Genomic DNA, 14,202 nt, shown 5'->3' with positions numbered 1-14,202 from the left:
CGGAATCTAGTGGTCAGGCTCGCTGACTTGGTTGATGCATGTCATCGATCCGAATTGCGTGGATCGATGTTCATGCTGTCAATCACTGGATTGTCTGGTCCAGACTCGATTATTTGCAGACCGCCGATTTGCAGACCGTGATAACATCTTCCGATTTCAAACTGAATTCGAGTTCAAGTGTTTGTTCGACCTTAAAATGATCAATTCCAACCTCCAGTATATTTAATTAAATGAGAGGCGATTGTGTTTCAATATCCAGTGTCCTCCCGGTTTAGAGGCGCGCAGCTGCGGCATTTTGTAAATAAAACTGTTTTGAAAATTACATGTCTGTTGTTATATATCATATTTATTATTCTGTTAGGAGAAAGGCCCATTTGTTGAAATGCCAGTATGATGAATTGTCAGAGTGGGGAAAGGTCCTCCACTCGTGATCAACACTTCATAATTAAGCAAAGATATATATATACTGGAAGAGAAATTTGTTTTCTCTCCATACCGGACATCAAAGACAGATAACTACATAGAAAACTAATATACCCTCAAATCTGCCTAACATTGCCCACTCTTACCATTTATAATTACATTTGTGAAAACAGAAGTAATAATATATACACGATTTTTCAATACACATTCAAGAGCGATGCAATTATTAGTTGTTTAATAACATGAGCTTTTAGGGATGCCATATATAATTATGTATGTTGAATTAGTGACCTATATCACAAAGTGTTACAATCGAGAGACATTGTTATTTTGTTCCATCACAGCTCTTCTCGCTTCTGCAGATTTATATACATTGCAAGATTCTTTAAAATGTCTCCATGTTTATTGGACATGAGGGTATAACATTTATGTATTGAAGGATTGACACAGATTTTTGCTGGTATATAATACTTCCTGATGGATTGATTTAGATTACATTTAGATACATTTCAAGAGCAAATGAAGTTTTATACATAAAATGACTATACGTTTTTAACCGTTTTGGAGGGCGTCATGCCAGTTTTGTTCGTAGGAAGACTTTAGCCGAAATGTAAATTCTGAAAGAAATGTTAGAACAGATTAATGTTCCCAAATATAGCCCAAACCAGAGCAAGTGCTTAATCTTAGATACCCAGTTGATCTTTCCGTTATTTGCAGATAACAACACCTTATTGTAACATTTTTTTAACATAGCGTTTTTCAGGAAAATTTACAACTCGTCACCAGTATTTTACAGCACTTTTGTAAGCATATTATATACCTAAGGGATATCTGACAAATTCTCCTCTTACCATATGACTTGGAGTTGATCATTTTACGCGAAATATGTCTCTGTTGGCAGGGCTTGAATTGCTGACAATGTCTTGTATAAACCACACATAACCGTTTTTGTTTGCAACGTGGCATTTGCACCATGCTTATTCCATGACAAAGATTTAGAAAATATTATTCCAAGGTACGAATACAATGTAACACAATCTATTTATGTGTTTTGATTAAGTTCAATAATAAACATTGGGAACAATAGTGGGATAAGAACGCACCCTCCTCTACATTTTATAACATACCACAGTTTATTTCTATTAACTAAATCGTACAAACCACAAAGGCCACGTACAGCTTGCCGCGTTTTTTACATGTTCCTCTGTATTATAGAGTGCAAAATAGGAAATTTGTCTGTGGTGCTGTAACCCTTTTGGAATGTTCCTTGCGATTCATATATTCATATGCCTCCGACCAAAATGTCAAATCGCTTATTTTATATAGATGTATATAATTTGCTAAAAATTATGAAGAAATGCGTCCATATTGGGTTGTCGCAAAATGAATCGCTTCTTTACATTCCCTGCGGCGAAAGTCGCAAACGAATAGGTTATGGATATTCCATGAAGTATCAATCATAAATGAAGCCTTCCATTATAGAAATAGTGCTTTTCTAATATTAGCTAAATGGTTCTGCTCTTTCAGCATAGCGGCAGCCTTCCGCTATAAAAATAGTTCTTTTCTAATATCTATGTTATAACTTAATGATACTGCTAGTTTCTAACCTTCAGCACAATGGCAGCCTTCCGCTATAGAAATAATGCTTTTCTAATATCCATGTTTGATGATACTGAGAGATTTGAACCTTTAGATCAGCGGCAGCCTTCCGCTATAGAAATATTGCTTTTCTAATATCCATGTTTGATGATACTGAGAGATTTGAACCTTTAGATCAGCGGCAGCCTTCCGCTATATAAATAATGCTTTTCTAATATCCATGTTTGATGATACTGAGAGATTTGAGCCTTTAGATCAGCGGCAGCATTCCGCTATAGAAATAATGCTTTTCTAATATCGATGTTTAATGATACTGACTAGTTTCTAACCTCTGGCACTAGCAGAGCTGCAGCCTTTCGCTATATGAATGATGTGAGTTTTTTTCATATTGATATTTTAATTAAACGGAACGTTGCAATCATTCCACTTAACCATACACCGTATCCATAGGTCTTCTGATATAATCTGATGGAATTATATGTTACTGAAAACACAAGTAACTGATACAACACTTCCTCTAGTTTACCACGTGATGAAATACACAACATCATCAAGAAACTAATGTGGCTAATCCCAAAACAGGGTCATCATTATATTTGCTACTTGTCAGACGCATTTATTGCCGAACACCGAAAAAGCCACTTTTGCAAAATTCCTTATCCTTGTAAAATCGTGGGAAATAATGACATTCTTTATCATTAAATTATGTGCCCAGCATCAAGAAAAATGGTGATACATTGCATTAGATGATCCAAATACATAAAATGCATTTTTCTTTTAGTGATGCATTATATTTGTAACTTACAAATTTCTTTTGTCATTTTACATTCACATTTACATCGTTTTTATATGAATGGTACAAACGTGTACTGGAATATCGTATTTTATAAACGATAATGTATAATTAGTGTGTTCATTAGTGACCATATGCATTATGAAATAATACGTTTGTTCTTGTATATGGGCAGTGGTAAATGTCCTGCTTCACCATACAAGACCGGAGTATTAGATTAAGGATTAACAATAAGGACACTTATCAAAATCAGAAAATGTACCACAACCATACAACGTAGCGGGAGACAATGATATCTGTCCATGATCAAAACTGTTATAAATGCATTGAGTAAGTGTATGTTTTAGATCCTTTTCATGAAACGTACACATTCGTCGTATATGCATATGCTATTTCAAGAATTTTACCCATTAACTTCTAGCGAACGTCTATATTTATTAAATATTATTATTCAGTTTATGAATGAATCAATGAGTTTAACGCCGCTTCAGTTATATTACGCCGTTAAAGTCTATTATAAGTCTACCAGACCGGGTCCATTACCACTGTCACGTATTGAATCAACCACAAACACAAATGAAGTTGTAATAAAGATTTATTCCCTCCCTTAAGTTAATTTTAAAACACAATAACAATATTTAAATACAAACTAATACCAAATTAACTAACACAACTAACTAAACTAGCTTCTCCTACAACTAACAATACTACCATCTACTACTAATACTAATATCTTAATACTAACAGTACAAATGTCTACTACTAATAATACAACTATCTACTACTAAGAAAACAACTATCACGATACACTATCCTAATACTAAGAGTATACTTTTAACAATACTAACACTAATACAAATGTTCTAAGAATAACACAACTAATACACAGTAATAAATTTGTGGGTGTACATATATACAACAACACAAAAACACACCCAAAAAACACACCAAAAGATACAAAGCCACTTCACTGTCACTGTCACACAGTTGTATACAGAACTTTGGAATCTCTGATGTTACTGAGCAGTTCACACGAGAATTCTTCCTCGTAAAAACGAATGGTGATCTTTCCACCCAGGCGATGTTGTCCCCACGGAGTTAAGGGTGCCTGTTTACTTGGATGCCACGGCTGTGTTCATCCTATGATGTGCACACGGAAACGGAGATACTTCTCTCCTTACGTAGGGTCGGAGAACTTCTCTCCTTACGTGATGTTGGAGGTTGATACTTCCTCCTACGTACTATAAGGTTAACCGGCCAGTTCCGGGACAGCCAACTAGAGTAGAAGTCTCCCACAATGTTAGTCCATGCCTTACATGACCAAACTGATTCTGGCTGACTGTACAAATTATTACCCTGCCCGCTATTTAAACTGACCCCAAAGCCCAAGCTACCCCTGACCTCCCTATTGTTACACCAATTAACTCCCCAGCTATCACCCGTACCCAGTCACGCTTCTCTGAACCTAACTTGTTCCCATAGTATTACCTGACAATATCTAAAAACAGCCCGCTAAGCATAATATACTAATGTAACCATACCATAATACATCTATCAGAAGTACTAACATATAATTAATATATACAGGATTATCTGTGATCTTGACAACCACAGCAGGTAAAACTGATGTTTTGAAAGCCATCTCTACCCCAATGTCAAACAACTCGGAACTGGGAACAGGGAACTAGGAACTATTATAGGAAAATTCTGTGTTAATCCTTTAATACTTATAGAATAACCCACGAGGTACGAGTGATTACGGAAAATATGTCACGAGTGGAAATAATGTTTTAAGTTCCGAGCTTTAGCGAGAAACTTAAAACAGTAATTTCACGAGTGACATATTTTCCGTAATCACTCGTACAGATTGGGTTATTCTGTTTATTACTCATTATCATATTAAAGACATGTTTCAAGAAAGAAAATAATTAACTGTCGCCGATCAAGAATCAGCTGCTTTGTATCAATTCGCGTGTGAAAAAACACTGTCCACTCACTCCAACTGCATTACTCAATCAACGTGTCTTGCTACTCGTAAAGAATATAGTTCTGTTAGAAAACTTTAAAGATCACATTATTGCAGTTATATGTCTGTCTGAGTTACACAGCGTACACTATCTAGACAATATTTAACAAAGGTTCAACAGGCTTTTTAAGCAAGGCTTGTTTTGACAAGATCTCGTCATTGACAGACAGCGGCCGTCGTGCATCAGCATGGACATGAATTTCACATTGAGAAGAGGAAACACGGAAAACCTGTCAATTTTTTCATGTGTCATTCGATAAAAATGCCAAAACCTGTATCAACAAGATAGAAGGAATGTACAGTAGTCATGTTTATTTGAGAAAAGTTACGAAAACTAGGTAAACTTTGAAAAGTACGATTGCTGTCAGCGTCGGAAAGAATGACCCGACTTGACCCAGATTGAGTGAGAGAGTGAGTATGGTTTTACGCCGCTTTTAGCAATATTCCAGCAATATCACGGCGGCCCAGATTTGAGACAGCTGAAACCAGGAACGACAACTGAACCTGTGTTGCAAGTTTATTCCGGACAACAAGTTCTTGACTACTCAGAGTCAGAGTCAATGAGTATTCGCCTCTTTGGGACCGGTAGATGACTGTCGACAGTGGAGTGACCCGAGTCGTTAGGAGATATGGTGAAATTGAAAACCCCTCCATATATGGGCCCCGAGAACAGGGTGTTCACTGTGTACAGGGAATGGACGTCGTGTGTGATTTGTGGCAAGTGTGACTGATGGGAGACTAGTGCATTTGGGATTCTGGGAGGGTTTGTGAAACATGCTTGTGGAGAAGCTAAGAAGCTAAGGTGACAGGATTTTGTTGATATTTTGGTGTTTTCATTAATAGTCGAATAGCTGTTAATAGACTGGACGTTCTTGTGATCAGAAACTTGCATTCAGTCCGGTGTTTGGAGTCGTCAAACAGCAAGTCCTCTGGCACAGACGCTGGCAAACCCGGACTTGGTGGTGTTGATCTTGGAGCACTAGAAACAGTCTCTGGCAAAACTCGCAATCTGAATCTTTGAACTTCCATCCGGCCATATGCAGTTTTGACAACAAATACATTAAATGTGTTCAGAGGTTGAATTATGCGAATAACTCTCCCTTTCAGATCTCCGTCCACTTTAACAAGGTCATTTACTTTGACAGGTGTCAAATGGTCAGCCATGCTTGTTTTCAAACAACGCAGACGTAGTTTTGTTTTTTGTAATTACGTTTTTTTGTAAACTAAAACTGATGCGAAATAAATGCTTTATTCATTATAATGTGAAATCATGTGGTTGATATGAAACTATGTTCTAGTCTTATGAATCTCGAATAAGTGAGATTGTAGCACGTGAAACATGGGGATGCATGCCCTTAATTTGTGAATGAACTCAATGAGAGAAAGTAGCCCCGTCGTCCAATGAAAATTGACATTTCTTTAACTCACCAATCAGCTTCGAGAATCACTAATTGCACACTGTGCAAATATCAAAAAGTTATTACACTGCATATCTTAGCCAATATGGGTAATAAATAAATATTATACCCTCATGTCCAGTAAACATGGAGGCATTTTAAAGAATCTTTTAATGTATATAAGTCTGCAGAACTGAGAAGAAGTGTGATGGAACAAAATAACACTGTCTCTCTGTCGTAACACTATGTGATATAGGTTACTAATTTAACATACATAATTATATATGGCATCACTAAAAGTTCATGTTATTAAACAAATAATAATTGCATCGAACTTGAATGTGTATTGCAAAATCGTGTTTTTATTATTACTTCTGTTTTCACAAATGTAATTACGAATGGTAAGAGTGGGCAATGTTAGGTTCAAGATTTGAGAGTATAAATGGATTTTTCCCCACACTGAATAATAAAAATGATATAAAACAACAGACATGTAATTTTCAATACAGTTTTATTTACAAGTTGCTGCACCTGCCTCTTAATAGGGAGGACGCTGGAAATTTAAACAAAATCACTATTTTTTTAATTATACATGCTTGAGTTTGGAATTGATCGTGTTAAGGTCGAACAAACACTGTAACTCGAATTCAGATTGAAATCGGAAGGATTAAGAGATGTTATTACAATTTACCGCACGTGGTATAGTGGTAAAGCGTCCGCCCGGAGAGCGGAAGTTCCGAGGTTCGATGCTCGGCCGCGTCATACCAAAAGACGTTAACAGAGGGTACTTGTTGTTACCCTGGCGCTCGGTATTAAAGGGCTAAAACAAGAATTGGTCGGCTCGGTGTACTTTGTCTGAGTGGGATATTCATGTCTCAGTGGGCTAGCACTATTAATCGGCATTAGTCCGGACTAGTACAAGCAGCCACACGCATTCGTAATGGAATATTCATTCATGGATTAAATGATTTTCGAACAGCATGCCGTCAAGCTATATATAATCCACAAGGTGCTCATTATATTATATATTTCATACGTTATCAAAGGGAAACCACTCTTACTTTCCATATAAATGAACAGCCGTTAACAAGAACAGGTCACGAGCATTGCAATAGAATGCACGTAATCGGTAAATACAATGTTTCAGCGGTGTCTAGTTGGATCTGCTGTTCGTGTGCATGTGAAAGAAAACACTTGGTATTGTGGTCAGAAATGATATAGGGAACCAATTCTGACGAATCGTTTTCTTCAATATGCCGTCTTTTGGCCGCCATTGCACCTGACGTAAGCTCCTAAGACAGGCCCGACCATGTCTTAACTCTTGTCGTAAACTTATGACAACTTAGCGCTGGGACAGCTTCGAGAATAGACTTAACTAAGATTATTTTCGCCACGACACCTTTACGCCAATATTACAGACAGCTTCGTGAATAGGCCACCAGTATGTTGTCTCGGTAGTACTGTCCAGTGACCCTTTCATGGACCTTATGCCATGGAGTTCTGGCAGTCAAAGTGATTCCATATCAATACAGACCCACCCCGAAATCTGTCATGTTGCCGTTGACGTTCGCATGGCGTTCGTTAGGACGCCTCCAGACACGTCCACGCCTATCCAGAAAGTTCAAAGTGAATCTGAAGTCATCTGATAACATTACACGAAACAACAGCTGAATCCCCGAGTTTCTAAGCACCATTGGCGTCTGTACATGTTAGATTTTGTTTGTTCCAGCTATGAGCAAGTGGAAACTTTAACTCACTTAACATGTCAGTTTTACAACCAGCTCTCAACCAGTTTCATTATGTCACAATTTTCAATCTGGACATTGGGACCTTCAACAATATACCTCTTGTAACTCCCGCTAGAACCAATTAGAAACACAAATTCCTTCTTCAATCAGCTCCACGTGGTTTGGCATTAGTTGCCAAAGCATATTAGTGTTGACGTACACGCTTCAAAACTAGAAACGCGCATGTAGTATGTAGTTCATTGAACCTGACCACATAAACAAGCAGGTACATAAATCAGATATATGTTATTGGAAAATGTTGGTTGCCTGTTATTCGACAAACGGTGCGTCAAAACGCAGCCTATTTCCAATGTCTAAAACGGCATTGTTTTCACACTTGTTCACAAATGTCATGGAGGAAAACAGTGAAGCAAAATGCACGTGCAAGTTATGGCATTTGTTACTCGTGGTAGTGGCTTTAAAAAGGTAAGCATAAGGCAATGATTTGTCATTCATTTGTCAACATTTTTCAAGTTCGAAAATGCCGAGACTCGGCATAGCCATAGTGCGTATCCAAAGCGGGGCATCGCAGTCTTCTGTTGCACGCCACGTCATTATCCGCCACAGGACCATTTGACGCCTTTGGAACCGATTCATACAGTACAATTCCACTGCAGACCGTCCGACCAAGAGTTACCACCCCTGCACAGGATCGCTACATTCGACAGTACCACCTACGTCATCGCAATGCCACAGTTACGGAGACTGCTTTGAGGAGGATATCGGACCAGACTATCAGGAACCATCTTCGCGAGGCTGGAATCCGACCATGAAGATCAGTTAACGTCCTTGTTTTGCAACAGATCCTTCGACAGCGACGCTTGCGTTGGTGCCATACCTTACATCCTTTGAATTTGAGAATTTGAGACGAGTGTGGTTTAGCGATGAATCACGATTTCTTCTTCACTGGCGAGATGGAAGACAACGGTAGTGGCATGGCGTGTGTGTGTGTGTGTGTGTGTTGGGGGGGGGGCGCTATATCCTACACCACAGGATCAGACTTAATTGTGCTTCGGGGAAATTTGACAGCAAATCGCTACACAGATCGAATACTTCAACCTCACCTTCTTCCAATCATTGACCACTAACGGTGCACAGTTCTGTTTTCGACATGTAGCTTTGGACCCATTGAACATCATCCTTATTCGGGGCTGTAGGGTACCCCTAGTGGTTAAAGTGTTTGCACCTCACATTAACGCAAAGTGTGAAGCCCATTTCTGGTGTCCTTAGCCGTGATATTGCTGGAATATTGGTAAAAGCCGCGTAAAACCATGCTCACTCACTCACTCCTCCTAATAAAATTGACTTCAACTGTGTACAATCCAATGTAGGTGAAACGTCTAGCCCCATCAACACCAGAATCAATGAGCACAAAACCTCAACCATCAAATCAGACTGTACATTATCCATATCGGACCATATCAGCAACTGCCCCAATCACAGCATCAACTAGGACAACGTCGAAACCCTCTCCAACAACCTCCATGACTTCACTGAAAGAAAACTAACAGAAGAAATCCACATTCGCCGCCACAAGCCATCATCAACAGAGATCAAGGCTATTTCATCCTATCCGCATACTGTGAACTCATTAAGCAATAATCACCATACCTATGCAAATCTTATCCTGTTGCATTGGCCACATGTCCCATTGGCTTCCACCTACGTGTTCTGTCCATCATGTTGTGACAGTCTTATCCTTCTGTTGTCATGACTTACTCATGTTATCCCACTCATCTATGCTATTGTTATTACTGTTAATCCCCTACTGTTAATCCTTCACCTACTGTATATATTCTGTACAATGTTCCTCATTCAGTCTTGCTTGACAACGATATAAGAATTTATCTACTCTTGTTACTTAATGATTACTCGATAACATATGTATTGCACAAATTTGCACTGTATGGAAGACCATTATCACATTAAATGTGATATTTTCATGAGTGGTGCAGATAAATGTAATATTTTTATCACTAAACTTTTTTTCAAGTATCTTGTCTATCTATTCTTGTTACTAAATGATTACTCGATAACATTATCACATATTTGTTAATGTTTATTAAGTAAGGAATGTTCAGTAAGGCCAACAACGTCTTACAGCTCCATCACATCAACATTGATATGTCACACGCCATTTGTGTTTTGTACGTTGACACGTAATAGCCCACATATACTGCACAGCATTACATATAGATTTCAAGTATATAATTATTCAATATGATAATTAGTTTATTCTTCACTACACTTTGCAGGTTAATAACTTGCTGAATCACGGCACTGCATGCTCCATGTGTTAAACAGCATGTACAGCTTAGTGACCTCATCAATAACATTCCGGACTCCTTTTGAAACATGTGTCCTAATGCGAGGTGAATACAATGTCGCCACTTCGTGATATGATTTGAAAAGTCTTCAATAGCCCAACATTTATGAAAGGACTTCTCAAATAATGGCATGTCTCTTCACTGCAGTAGTTTGAAGTCAAACCAAAGGCTGCATAAGGATTTTGCAGTAGTCTCATTAATAACATTCGTCTTGAGAATACAACAGCACATGGTCGACGTCATCAAAAGTCGGTATATCCAGTGTGTAGGTAGATATCAGTGTAAGGATCTACAGGCTAGTAGTGAAACATAAACTACTGGTACATGCATGTACATCTGAACAATGAAAAAACATTTACAAGATAAGAGAGTCTGGGAGGGATGGCTCGAGGCATGAGACCCGTTTTCAGGATATGTTTTTTTTTTGTGACAATGAGACATTACTGGAGCAATCCAATCCACAGTATATAAGTATATGGCAATAGGTTTCAACGAATAAAAGTATGAAGCACTTGCCAGTCGTGTTAAGCTGCATTGGCTAGCTGTGAACCATACACAACTGTCTGTTTGTGTTGTACCTTAAGACGATGTTACGTTTATTTGGCATTCGTTTTATAACTGGGGCATGTGGTGTGTTAATCCGATCAATGAAGAAACATTTACAAGTTACACGTGTCTGAGAGGGAAAATCTAGGCTAGAGGCTCATTTCTAGTGTAGGTTAGAGTTTGTTGTTGGTGACAATGAGACATTGTGATTAGGATATTACTTGGGAAATCCCATCCACCTAGAAGTGTATGACAACAACTATCAGCGAATGAAAGTATCACTTACTTTGAACGGTCTGAGGGATAGCAGCTGCCAGTAGGGTCAGTATCAGTGTCAGGTAAGGACTGACCATCATACACCTCAGACACTCGGAAACAGTTGATCCCTTGGCATCCACGATGCACCCTGCTCGTAATTGAACCGGTTTGGAGTGAACAAGAACTAAATATGGCAACACGTTTTCGCAATGCAAGACTGATCACTTGTATGTCATAAATAAATGTATCCCGACTATTCGATATACTTTCGCTTCACCTAGTTTGCTTAGAGGAACACACAATGGCAGTGTGTGATCATGTGGGCATTCGGAACGCCACCCTTCACACGGCTATCAATAGCAACGTGAGCAAACGCTTTGAGCAGTGAGAACAAGGAAGTGTATCCTTGGATTCGGTATTTAATACTACACCTTCCAATGTCATATTGATATAAACGAGAACAGATGATAAATAACATATCTGTAACAATTGTTTTGACGTTTGATGTTTTAATCCACATGTCAAATTACAGAACGTTAATAACGAACACGCTTATACCGAACTCACTGATATGACGAACTTATTTCTTGGTCGCGGATATTGGCTGTTTATATTCTGTACACATGCTTATAACGAACGGCTATAACGCACTAAACCTAGTGGCCCCTTTGAGTTCGTTATAACCATCGTTTACTGTATAAGTACCTCAAAGTAATATGTACATTTTGATCACACTGATATCTCGAAAGACATTCAATATCATGTATATGCAAGTATTATTTCAAATTGTATGAATCATTTCAAGTTCCTGGTTTTCTGGGCGTTCATCTGAATCTGTGGCAGAGATTCTCCTGTATGTTTAGTTATATGTTATGTAGTTTATAATTCGCAGCTTCTGACTGCTGCATACAATAAGAATTACTCACATTCCAACTCATTTCAACATTTAAGAATCAATTATAAGAATATGACACAATACAAACATGACGTTATACAGTAAAATACGTTTATAACGAATACGCTTATAACGAACTGCCTGATACTATTAACTTATTTCTTGGTCGCGGCCATTTGCAGTATCTATTCTGTATATATGCTTATAACAAACTACGGTTATAACGAACTAAAACTAGTGTTCCCTTTGAATTCGTTATGTTTTTCAACATTTTGCGACTGAAATTAGTCCTGAACAAGCGAAATTTCATTTCACATGCGCACACACTCACCATACACAAATACACACCACACACATACAAACACATACAAACACACACATACGCATACCACAAACATACACTACACACACAACTTACTTCATTACCTTATGAATTCATTTCTCTAAATGACAATGGTCAGAATTATAATTTGTGAATGAATAAACGAATAGCATTGCTTTTCACTATCCATTCCTTTACTTTTCACTGCAAATTGCCTTTTAACACTCAGCGAATATGGTTCTTGAGACGGAGTATTCTCTGGCGTTGACGTTTTATTTTTATTGTAATTCACTTGGTTGTCTAGATCTGTTTTACTACTTTACTATACTGTTTTGATGGACATTGTTTCAATGAATATATAACTTGCTCTCTCTAGGCAGCCGTCGCTATCTTTGCCGTATATGGCAATATTCATATTCAAGATAGAAACAGTTTCCTTAATTGTATCAATAGTTTGACAAGCTACAAAGAACACATATAAAGTATATCAGGCTTTCTTGCTAACACAACAAACCTGGTGTTCATATTTGTTTAAACCTAAAAAAGTCAATAATCAATAAATGTGCAATGCATGTGATTTCGCGGTGTTTTTTATGTACGTTTCACCCAGATCCTCTATCTCAACAACACCGCGTGTGTGATCAGGATGTAGATGGGCGGTCACGGTGCCTCCGGTCACATTGTCACGTGAATTGAATACGTGACATATCTAAATCTGTAACATTACAAACCTGGAGCACTTTGGCATTAACGTTGAACAAACCACGCACAATGGTTGGGTTGTTAATATTCAATAACTGTTAAATATATGATCTGAAACCAAATGAGAACATATGTACTGAGATATAAGACAGACACATTAGCGACAAAAAAGATGTCAATCGCAATTTCATATGATGACAATTTTTGTTTTATCAGATGAACCGTATGTTCCCGTGTTTTTTTCTGGTGTTCAATTGGCTTGACATTGCATGTGTTTGTGACGTGTGTCACCGGTGGGGCAGGATACGCTTACCTTTTCGCGACCAGCTGGTATCATCACTCTAGCTATTTGATAGTGATTCATAATCACATGCTCATGATATATTCGGAATAGTACAATCGACTCTGCTTTTGGCAGAGATTTCTTATCACTATGGAATTTATCAATTTGTCAAGCAAAGAACTCAAACAGCCACATGATATGATGATGGATGATATGGGCCGTCTTTAGTGGGCAGCACAGCACCAGCATGGGCGCCACCAGCAGTCGAGAAGAGTCCTCTTTTCAGACGATAGCCGTTGCTGTATCTCAACAGCAGATGGCAGAGAGAGATAGATAGAGAGAGAGAGAGAGAGAGAGAGAGAGAGAGAGAGAGAGAGAGATAGAGAGAGAGACGCCGTGGTGAACGTTATTCGGATGTTTGTGTTGTTGAGAGAGACTCGTGGGGTGGTCCGAGCATCATGGTGTGGGGTGGAATTGGTCTTGCACAGGGGGTCGGCCTTGTGATCTTCCAGAACATCGGTCCAGGGAGAGGCAATGGTGTCACAGCAGCTCGGTACATTGATCAAGTCTTTAGACCACACGCCATACCTCATTTGGCACGTCGCTGCAACTACGAGTTTCAGCATGATAACGCCCGTGCCCACACTGCGAGAGCAACAAGAGACTTCCTCCAGCAGAATGGCATCATAACCATACATGTGGCCTGCCTGCCCCGATTTAAATCCCATTGAGCGCCTGTGGGACGAGATTCAAAGACAACTAAATGACGTCCGAGCAAGGCCGACAACTGCAGCTGAACTGCGCCAGGCGTTCCTCACAGTGTGGGCTCAAGTGCCTATGGCCT

This window comes from Haliotis rufescens, unplaced genomic scaffold (genome assembly GCF_023055435.1).
Source record: "Haliotis rufescens isolate VD_foot unplaced genomic scaffold, xgHalRufe1.0.p SCAF_6, whole genome shotgun sequence".
Classification (NCBI taxonomy): Eukaryota; Metazoa; Mollusca; class Gastropoda; order Lepetellida; family Haliotidae; genus Haliotis; species Haliotis rufescens.
Note: the sequence above shows the minus strand (reverse complement) of the source record.